Source organism: Gorilla gorilla, chromosome 2, assembly GCF_029281585.2.
Source record: "Gorilla gorilla gorilla isolate KB3781 chromosome 2, NHGRI_mGorGor1-v2.1_pri, whole genome shotgun sequence".
NCBI lineage: Eukaryota > Metazoa > Chordata > Mammalia > Primates > Hominidae > Gorilla > Gorilla gorilla.
The window spans coordinates 76,456,172-76,467,913 of NC_086017.1; the positions used below are offsets into that span (position 1 = coordinate 76,456,172).

An 11,742-nucleotide genomic window follows, 5' to 3' on the forward strand; every position below is an offset into this window, starting at 1 on the left:
GGTTGGTGCCATAAGTGCATCTTAGAATGTTCACACAATAGCAAAACTGCTTTGACCAAGACATATCCCTGTTGTTAAGCAATGCATGGATGTACATTAATCCATGCATTAATATACAGTAAATATATAGTAATATAGTACACATAAAAGTTAATATTTCTTGAGCATCTCCTAGTCCATACCCCAATTAATCCTCATAACAATCCTATTAAATGTGTACTATTAGTATTCCAATTTCTTGATGGAGAAAACTGATGTGTAGGGGGATAAAGCAACTTGCCCAAGGTCACACAGCCAGGAGGCAGGGGAGCTGGGGTTTCCATGCTGGCAGCTGCCTGCGGAGAAGGAGCAAGTTCTAATGTGTGTTACCATTACGCACCCTGGCTTGTGAGGTCCAGATTTAAATACATTCATATTTCAGGTATCAGAACTTCTGAAAACCTGATGATGAAAGAAAGTGTTTGAGGACTTTCCTTTCGATTCTTATTATTAAAGAAAAGATAAATGCAATTCTCCAATTATATGGAAGATATGAGAAAACAAATCAAAGTGAATTAAAACACATTTTCCCAGGCCAGGCATGGGGGCTTCCACCTGTAATCCCAGCACTTTGGGAGGCTGAGGCTGGTGGATCACTTGAGGCCAGGAGTTCAAGACCAGCCTGGGCAATATGGCGAAAACCTGTTTCTACTAAATATTTAAAAAAAAATAATAATTAGCTGGGCTTGGTGGCACATGCCTGTAATCCCAGCTACTAGGGAAGCGGAGGCACGAGAATCACTTGAACCCGGGAGGTGACATTGCAGTGAGCCAAGATCATGCTACTTGCACTCCAGCCTGGGTGACAGAACCACACTCTGTCTCAAAACAAAACAAAACAAAAACAAACACAAACAAAAATTCCAACACATTTTCCCTATTTTAACACCTCTATATCCTCTCCCAAAGAGCAAAAGAATAAAGAAAAAGAAGAAGAAAAGTCCTTTATTTGTTTCTACTTTTTGAAATTACCTTTTCCAATTTTTAAATTCCTGGTTTGAAGAATGTAAGAAAAAGAAACGACAAAAACTGCTTCTGAAGCCAAGGAGGAAGCCACTGCGCTCAGCAGGCCTGGAACTGATGGGGGCCAGTCTGTCCGGGTCTGGGCTGGAGTGTGGGAGAATCCTCTTTGCAGGGAGGACACGGGAACGCTTTCAGCGTTCTGAGATAAAAGACTTCAGAAGAAAGGCGCCTGTCAATGAATGGTGCTCAAAATGGGCTGGAAAACAGGGGAAACGGGCCCTCTCAATGAAAAGCCGAAAAAGTGCCTTTTTTGTTGCTTCCCTCACTGTGAGGCACTGCTCTTCCCCCATCATCCTTCCTGACCCCTTCCCCAGCTCATCTCATTGGGTCCAGAGAAAAGGCCTCTTGTTGTAACCCCATCTGCCTGCCACTCATCCACATTCTTTTATCTCTGCCCAGGGCCTGGCAGTTGGGCTGAGGTTTCAGCTGCCAAAAATTTTGGGTTTCACATAGAATATTCCCAAGATGGGCATCTGAGAAATGTCAGTTTACATCAAAATTGCCTTGTCCAACGAATAGCCAGAAAGCTTTCTTTCCCTAGCAAGGTCGGGAAATAATTCTCCTTCCAAGATCATGCCAGTACAAACTCAGATCCACTCTCTGCAAGGCCTGACTTAAAGGGACAGGAAACCACCTTGGTTTTTCACTAAAAAAAGGATTGAAATTTAAAGTTGGATTAAAGATGGAAAATTAGTCATGTTTCCTTTTTTGACGGTGTTTTGCGCAACAATGAATATCGCACTATAACAAATTCTTGAGAACAGGAGTTGTAGACAAGGTCACAGAGGAAAGTTTTGGGTGATATTAAAAAAATCACCAATCCGGCCGGGCGCGGTGGCTCACACCTGTAATCCCAGCACTTTGGGAGGCCAAGGAGGGCGGATCACGAGGTCAGGAGATCGAGACCATCCTGGCTAACACGGTGAAACCCCCGTCTCTACTAAAAATACAAAATATTAGCCGGGCGCGGTGGCGGGCGCCTGTAGTCCCACCTACTCGGGAGGCTGAGGCAGGAGAATGGCGTGAACCCAGGAGGCGGAGCTTGCAGTGAGCCGAGATAGCGCCACTGCAGTCCGGCCTGGGAGAAAGAGCGAGACTCCGTCTGAAAAACAAAAACAAAAACAAAACAAAACAAAAATCACCAATCCATAACAACTTGTGTAGTTGGCAAAGTCAAATGGATGGTGGGGTGAGGATGAAGATAAAAGGATAAAGAAGAGAAAGCAGAATCTCTTAGAGACATTTTACTGATCCATAGGAAGTTCTGAAACAAAGGGAGCAGAGCATTCTTTGAAGTGGAAGATTGGGCCACTCGACTGAGTTGGTTAGAATGCACAGGAGGGAAATTGCGAGAAAGTCTGGTTTTCTAACCCTGCAGAGAATCTCTGCTCATAATGATCATTTCAAGCATTGGTACATTCATCCCAAAGATAACACTAGATTCTAACTGCTATGCAGAGGAAAATTCAGGCATAAGGTTGGGTGGAGGGGTGTCCAGATTGAAGACTGACAGGCTTTTTAGCCCCAGGACTGAATAGGAGCAAGTCAGCAGAAGCAATAAAGGATAGAAACCCTGTTTTCTACTCACCCCCTTCCAGGGTTGCCCTTTGTTAGGCTGATTGTTATGAGAGTGGACGTGGGAGGTGGCATGGTAGGAGTTGGGAGAGGTGGGGTTGGGATGTGGGAAGGTAGGGGGCTGCCAGAGGGTTTGGGGTTGGGGTAGAGTTTGGCCCATAGATTCCCACAGGTGGTGAAGGCCTGGCAGCCTCTCTCCATCCCTCACCCACCTCACCCCCCCTTTTTTTCCTCTCCCTGTGGAGAATAAGCAAGTATCTTCTGGTCAGCTTATTTTCCCTTTCAGCAGTAGCTCTAACCCCGGAGGCAGAGAGGTCTTTCTAAAGTAAAAATGAGAACCTAACAGTCTAGCTGAAAATCCTGCAATGCTGCCCATCATCCCAAGGTAACCTACAGTCCTCTCCATGGCCCAAATGTGGGGTGACTCTTGAAACCATCAACCAAAGGACTTTTTAAAAATTTTTTTAAAAATTACTTTATTGAAGTATGGTTAAAGGACATATTTGAAAGTGAAAATGGGTGCAGGGAAATCATGCCAGGGCAACATCACTGACCGAAAAGGCCCTTGGAGACCTGGCCCCTGCCTCTCTCCTCAGCCTCTTCTGATCTCCCACTTTCCTCTGCTCTCTCTGTGGCTTTGATGCTGGATTACTTTTGTCTCTCGTGCCCTGTCCCACTTCAGGGCCTTCACGCACTCCGGTCTCTCTGCCTGGCTTACTCCCCTTTATCCATCTCTCCTGGCTACTGTCTGTGGGTCTCTCCCTGCTCTATCTGGGGAAGCCCTCTGTGTTGTGTTTTGTTTATTTTATTTTATTTTCCTAACAGAAAGAAAGCAGGGACCAGATTTTAATATCAAACAAAAATGAATGGAAGGCCTAAAGCACACAGGCTATGGCCTGCTGTGAGAATGTCTTTGCCTCCACTGCATCTTCACCAACTTGTTCTTGTTCTTCCTATCTCTTCCCTAAGTCTTTCCAACTCATCTGCTCTTATCGTTTCTCCAGGATCCAAATGCCTAACAGGGAGCATCCTCTTTAAATCCCCAGCCAGGCCCAGTCAGCCTTCGTCTGGGGTTTCCTTCTGCTTCCTGGCTTATACCTTTTTAGGAGGGCTGAGACTTCTTTCTGCCTCCTGGGGGACACCTTTCCAAGGATGGACTCCCTCAGCCTTTGGCATTTCTGTGGATTTTCTTCATTTTCTTCACAAGTCTTGTGCATTTTGAGTATTTTTTATTATTTCCTTTTTAGAATAAATTGATCTTGAAAGGATCTAGGTCACTTTTATCCTTCTCCAGCAATAGGGAGTGGCTACAGGGAAATAGGCCCTGGACCATAAAACCTGTGTGTTTTATGGTCTCAAGGACCAGGGTGATAGTCCAAAGATGCAGTCACTGCTGTGTAATATGAACAAAAAAATGAATGAGCAAATGGATGAATGAATGAGCAATAATTTCCCTTTGGCTTGGTCAGCTTGGGCTGCCATATAGGCTGTGTGGCTTAAGCGACAGACATTTTTTCTCTCATAGTTCTAAAGACTGGAGTCTGAGATCCAGCACCAGCATAGTTGGATTCTGGTGAGGGCCGTCTTGATATATCCTCACATGACAAAGAGAAAGAGAGAGGAAGGAGAGGGAATATCTCTGGTGTCTCTTCTTGTAAGGGCACTAATTCCATCACAAGGGCCCCATCCTCCTGACCTCATCTGAACCCAGTTACCTCCCAAAGGCCCTGTCTCCAAATACTGTCATACTTGGGGCTAGGGCTTCAATGTATGAAGTTTTGGGAGGACACAATTCTGTCTAGAGCACCCTTTAATTCTAAATAAATGAAACCATATGTGGAACAAATCTGCTTACTGAGTAATATATTGCAGCATAAATTGTTCATCAGGTCATTCCCATAATTTCCAAATTACTTTTTAAAACTATTTTAAAATTTCCATATATTTTAAAACTGTTTAAAACTACCTTAAAAACTATTTATTTATTTATTTATTTTTGAGACGGAGTCTTGCTCTGTCACCCAGGCTGGAGTGCAGTGGCGTGATCTCGGCTCATTGCAACTTCCGCCTCCCAGGTTCAAGCAATTCTCTGTTTCAGCCTCCCCAGTAGCTGAGATTACAGGTGCCTACCACCATGCCCGGCTAATATTTTGTATTTTTACTAGCAATGGGGTTTCACCATCTTGGCTAGGTTGGTCTTGAACTCCTGACCTCAGGTGATCCACCCATCTCGGCCTCTCAAAGTGCTGGGATTACAGGCATGAGCCACCTCGCCCAGAAAAACTATTTATTTTAAAATAATTACTGATTCACAGCAAGTTGCAAAAATAAAACAGAGGCCCTGTGTATCCATCACCTAGTTTCCTCCAGTGGAAACATTTTACAAAACTACAGTTCGATATGAAACCAGGACAGCAGTATTGGTATAATCCACAGAACTTATTTGGATTTTGGCAGTTTTACATGCACTTTACATTTGTATATTGTGTGTGTGCATGTACTTCTACGCAATTATACCATATGTGTAGATTTGTGCATCCAGCAGCACAACCAAGACACAGGACTGCGCTGTCACCACAAAGATCTGTTGTGCAACTCTTTTTTTTTGAGATGGAGTATCTCTGTTGCCCAGGCTGGAATGCAATGGCACGATCTTAGCTCACTGCAACCTCCGCCTCCCAAGTTCAAGAGATTCTCCTGCCTCAGGCTCCCGAGTAGTTGGAATTACAGGCATCCGCCACCATGCCCTACTAATTTTTGTGTTTTTAGTAGAGACAGGGTTTCACCATGTTGGCCAGGCTGATCTCAATCTCCTGACCTCAAGTGAGCTGCCTGCCTCAGCCTCCCAAAGTTTTGGGATTACAGGCATGAGCCACCGCGCCTGGTCTATCCAGTCTACTACTGATGGGCTTTTAGGCTGATTCCATGTCTTTGCTATTGTGAATAATGCTGCAATAAACATATGTGTGGGTGTGTCTTTACGGTAGAACTATTCAATAACTTTTTTCTTTTAAACATGTATCAGCATGTGCCTTTATGATAGAACTATTTAATAACATTTTTCTTTTAAATATGTATCACATTTAAAGTGGTGTTCAGGCCAGGCATGGTGGCTCATGCCTGTAATCCCAGCACTTTGGGAGGCCAGGGTGGGAGGATTGCTTGAGGCCAGGAGTTTGAGATTAGCCTGAGCAACATAGTGAGATCCTGTCTCTACAAAAATTAAAAAAAAAAAAAAAAAAAAAAAATATATATATATATATATATATATATATATAGCCAGTGTGGCAGTGCATGCCTGTAGTCCTAGCTACTCATGAGGGTGAGGTGGGAAGATTGCTTGAGTCCAGGAGATCGAGGCTGCAGGGAGGTCTGATTGTGCCACTGCACTCTAGCCTGGGTGACAGACTGAGACCTGCCTAAAAGAGTAAAAATAAATAAAGTGGTGTTCAATTTCTGTCCTTTAATCTCCTTGCAGTCAGGGCCTTTCCTGTACTTGTCCTTTCTCCAGCACCTAGCTCAGTGCCAGCACAGAGTAGGCACTCAAAGCCTTTTGCTGGATGAAGGAGTAAGTGGGATCCTGTTTTGTGGATGGCTTGTTGGACCTAAACTGATTTCTCTTAAGAAGAAACTATTCATTCCTTTCCTAAATGATGCATTTCCCCTCAGGTTCTAATGGATTTTTTTTTTTTTTAATCAAGGAAGATGGGAATGAATGTGCTAGCAGCCGCTAGCCTAAGCAGCCTGATTATGGTGTTCACAGTGTCTCCTCCCCCCTTACTATTTTGAAGTAAGCACAGGAAATTACGTAAATTGGCAATAAGAGTCCAGCAGTTGGGATCGGGGAGGTATGCATATTTGTGTATCCAGTTTTCTGCTCCCCTACCAAGAGAACACATGGAGCTTTGACCTTCCATATGTTTTTAATGCGTGTTGGAGATAAGTGTTCCAACAAGTTGGAACCAACAGGTTGAGTTTTCTGCATCCCCCCTTCTTCCATCTGAAGCTGCTTCAAGCAGGCTGTGCATGTGTGGGAGAGACAAAACAACCTCCCATGGCACTAGGCCTTCTCAGAATGTTCTGGACTCCTACCCTCTTGAATTGTTTAATCTGGAAATCTTCCCTGACTTGCAGGGCTGGATTAGGTACAACCTCTTGCCCCTAGCACCCTGTGTTTATCTTGCAAGGCACAGACGATGCTGTCCTGGAATTGACTGTGTTCTGGTCTGTCACCCACATTAGACTGTAAACCTGGGAAGATTAGGGCCCTGTCTTTCTTCTCTACCTTGTTCCCGGTGCCTGGCATCATGCCTGACCCAGAGTTGGGGCTGAGGACATATTTGTTAGATGAATGAAGACATGACTAGAAGGGAAATAAGAGCATTAATCAGAGCTTTCTGACAGTCAACAAGTCACCCAGACTTCTGACACCCATACGTTCTGGTTCTTATTGCAAGAATCATCAAAGACTATGGTTGCTCATCCTATAATTCAGTGGTTCTCAAATTTGAACACTCACTGGAATCACCTTGAGGACTTGCTAAACTATAAATCGATGGGACTTATTCCCAGAGTTTCTGATTCAGCTTATCTGGGCTGGGGCTCTAGATCTGCATTTCTTTTTTTTTTTTTTTTTTTTTTTGAGATGGAGTTTTGCTCTTTCACCCAGGCTGGAGTGCAGTGGCACGATCTTGGCTCATTGCAACCTCTGCCTTCCGATTTCAAGCAATTCTCCTGCCTCAGCCTCCCGAGTAGCTGGGATTACAGGCACCTGCCACCACGTCTGGCTAATTTTTGTATTTTTAGTAGAGACGGGGTTTCACCACGTTGGCCAGGCTGGTCTCGAACTCCTGACCTCAAGTGATCCACCCACCTCGGCCTCCCAAAGTGCTGGGATTACAGGCGTGAGCCACCGCACCTGGCCTTAGAGCTGCATTTCTAACATGTTTATTGGTACTACCGATGCTGCTCTTCTGGGACCACCATTCGAGAACGACTTTAATAATAAATAGAGAAATTATGCTCAAATTACATTTCCTTCAACACTGAAATCTGCATCGCGTAATTTAAAAAAATGGCAACATCACTGCTTATGATGTAAAATTAGCATTATTAATTTAAATGTGATTTAAAGAGCACAGGAATCTGTAACTTTGACTTTGTGATAGATGACTATGCTGGGCTTTTCATCCACGTGAATTTCATATTTAAAAGGCAAGTGGCCATGCACGGTGGCTCATGCCTGTAATCCCAGCACTTTGGGAGGCCAAGGTGGGCAGATCACTTGAAGCCAGGAGTTTGAGACCATCCTGGCCAACATGGTGAAACCCCATCACTACTAAAAATACAAAAGTTAGCTCAGTGGGGTGGTGCACACCTATAATCCCAGCTACTCGGGAGGCTGAGGCACGAGAATTGCTTGAACCTGGTGGGTGGAGGTTGTAGTGAGCTGAGATTGCGCCACTGCACTCTAGTCTGGGTTACAGAGCGAGACTGTCTCAAAAAATAAAAAATAAGAATAAAAAAATAAAAGGCATGTGGAAGAAAGATCATGGGGTTTGGAGCCAGCAAGACCTGGCTTTGATTCTTATGTTACCACTTACTGCCCAGGAGAACTTGGGCAAGTTACTTGCTTACTTAGGGTATCAGAATCTTCATCTATAAGATGAGCATAGTAAAAGACTCTTTTCAGTTGCTAGAAGAAACAGGAAAAACAAACAAGTATCCCTTCCTAGCCAAAGACAAATTGGATCTTGAGACTAAAAACAGTAAGTTTGTCTAGCAAGGAATATAGTGTTTTCTGAAGCTATTCAGCTCCTGAGTTTAGATAATGAGAATTATTTTGGAAAATTCATCTCAACTTATTGGGTTACTCAGTGTGGATAGTAAGAATTTGGAAACAGGGATGTTTACATAAGTAAAATGACTTTTTTTTTTTTTTAACAGAGTAGATGCTCAGTAAATGATAGACATAACAGAAAAACTGAATGCCAGAGAATAATGTATGCATAAAATAGATGGATAAATTATACAGGGAAGATCTTCATTACCTGAGAATTTGTTATTTGAGAACCTACAGGTACCCAGTTGTGGAGGGAAGCTGAGATTACAGTAACACAGGAAATATTCACCAATGATATGATCACCAAAAATTGGTTCCTACTCAAATTCTTCCTGGCTCAGCATCTTTTTTGCTCATTATGTTACAGTTTTAGTCGTTTCTCCTCTCTTGTTGCCCATTGGATGTCCACCGAGCAAACAGGCAAACCCAATAAAAAGCTTCTTGAAAGTGAACAGCAAATCTTACAAATGCACAAGATTTTCTAAAGTCGATGAAAAGATGTTAGAGAATTACGCAGAGTTACATAGAAACAGGGTTCTAGCAGAAGAGCTTACAACTGAAGAAGAGAAAATCCAGAAGGATGATGTTATAATGGTTTCAAAAGATAATTATTTGACTATCCAAGGATTGACAGACACCTTGAGAAAAGCAATAAGGCCCTCAAATAGTTTTTCACAATTGGTTCTCTTTTGATAAAACTACAGGTGTCAGTAGGAAGGGATTATGTTATATTATTTTATCATGATTGTAAACACACAAAATGTTATCATATATTTTGTCAGACATATTATGTTAAAACTACATGATTCTTGCTTCTCCTAAGAATTGGTATAAATTACATTATAATCTAAATAAGCAGTTAGCAAACTACAGCTTGAGGGCCAAATCTGGCCCACCATCTGCTTTTATAAATAAATCTTTATTGGAACACAGCTATGCCCATTCGTTTACTTATTATTTGTGGCTGCTTATATACCACAATGACAGACTTGAGTAGTTGCAGCAGAGGCCTCATGGCCCACAAAGTGAAAAATATTTGCTATCTGGCTCTTCCAGAAAAAGTTTGGTGACAGTTATGCTATCTAGCCCTTCCAGTAAAGTTTGCTGAAAATTGACCTAAGATTCTTTTTTTAAATAAGCTTTTTCTCTTTTTACTTTTATTTTAAAAGATACAGTTCTAATAAAAATAATTCCTTCCACTTTTACATTGACGTTTTAATTTCCATTTTAAGTGGATTTATTTTAGGTGGATACCTTTATTTTACCACTCCCCGAATTATGTTTAGCTGATGAGGCCTCCTTATAATTCAGGACAAAACATGACTATTCATAATGATAAATTATTGCTGACCCCCAGTTTAAAAGTGCAAGACTTTCAAATCAGACTGACTATGTTTGAATCCTGATACTGCTTGCTACTTACTAGCTGGGAGTATCCACGCATGGTATCTAATCTTTCTGGATCTCAGTTTTCTCCTCCCTCATGTGGGGATAGTAGCATGAACTCTGTTCAGTTAGTGAACTAAAACAAGATAATGAAGGTCAGGCTCTTACCCCAATCCCTGGCACACCGTATACATACTCAGTGGCAGCTGTTGTCATGCCTATCTGCCTGGAGTGGTTTGGAATTGCCATTTACACAGCCTGGGATCTGAGTGCTGTGTTTCTCCAGGCTTTTTGTGAGTTGTTTGATGTAAGGCAACACTACAGTTTGGAAGGCACTGCTGGGAGCGGAGGCAAATCCTTCACCAAATCAACTAGTCCACTCTGCTTAGAAAAGGAAAGGACAAGTTCAGAATTTATCTTCACGTTTAAAGATGTTTCCTTTAGTCAGTGCATGTCAGAAATTGCTGCAGCAGCAGCAGTGGGGAGGAAGCTTCTCACAACAATCCGACTCCAGCAGGGAGAGTCAGCCCAACACAGCTTGCACCTAAATATTCCCAGATGCTGTAACTGCAAGAGGGAGGCATTTTGTTTTTAGGAGAAGTGGACAAAAATGACAGCCACAAGGCAGTGATGGTAATGAGGGTGGTAGCCAGCAGGCCAGGGGAGAGCAAGGTGATTTCCTGCCTGGGTCACGCTGAGGAACAATACAGGCTTTATTCCTCCCGGCCTTGTCCTGGTTTGCAAAATACTTGCAGGAGCAGCCCCTGTTAAGCTTCCAAGTTGCTCCCCAATGATCCCATCTTTTTGTATTTATGCCTTTGTGTATGCTCTGTCCCTGAGTATGGGCTGGTCCTAGCAACTTGCTTCTAACCAACAGAAATGGTAAAGATGATATGATTTCTCTAACTAGGTTATAAAAATCTTTAACCTCCATCTTGCTAGCAGACACTCTCTATTGCCTTCTCAGCTTGCACATTTTATGAAACAAATTGCCATGTGGGAGACAACCACATGCCAAGGAACTGAGGGTGGCTGTGGGCCAATAGCCAACAAGGAACTGAGGGCCTCAATGAACTGGATCCTACCAACCGTCATGTGAGTGAGTACAGAAGCAGATCCTTCCCCAGTGGAGCCTTCAGGTGAAACCCCAGTCCTGACTGACATCTTGATTATAGCCTATGAGAGACCATGGAGCAGAGGACCCAGCTAAGCTGTGCCCAGAGTCCTGACCCACAGAAAGTGACCTAATAAATGTGTGTTGTTTTAAGCCACTAAGTTTTGGGATAAGTTGTTGTGCAGCAATAGAGAGCTAATATAGACTTCTCCCTTAAAATTAAAAAGCAGACAAAAGACCTACATTTCTGCTGAGGGTTGATGGGTGGACTGTCACTTATTTGGGTTTATTTCAGTCATTCTTCATCTAACATGGCGTGGTATTAAGAACAGCACACTGCCGACAATGCTGATAGATTCATTTGGCTAAGCCACACCTCTGATATCACCCTTCCCCAATTTAAAAACTTTCATTGGTTCCCACTGACTGAATGCAAGAAGCTCAACTTTTTTGCCCTCTATAAACTGTTAAAATGATCATCCTAAAATATCAGTTAGCCTGTTACTCTTGTGCTTATAAAAGTCTCTGTTCAATTCTGGCTGCCAACTAGGTTAAATCTGTGTTCCACAACATCAAGTCCTGCCATGACCTGGCCCCTCCTACCTTTCTGTCTTACACTTTTCTTTTTCTTTTCTTTTCTTTTCTTTTTTTTTTTTTTTTTTTGAGACAAGGTCTTGCTCTGTCGCTCAGGCTAGAGTGTAGTGGCATGATCATGGCTCACTGCAACCTCAAACTCCTGGGCTCAAGCAATACTCTCATCTCA

At 42.9% G+C, this 11,742-nt stretch overlaps 1 pseudogene; it reads right to left on the reverse strand.

Annotated features, from left to right (window-relative positions):
- Positions 1-222: 222 nt before the first annotated feature.
- Positions 223-3,854, reverse strand: LOC101125889 (transcription elongation factor A protein-like 8; annotated as a pseudogene).
- Between the last annotated feature and the right edge of the window lie 7,888 nt (positions 3,855-11,742).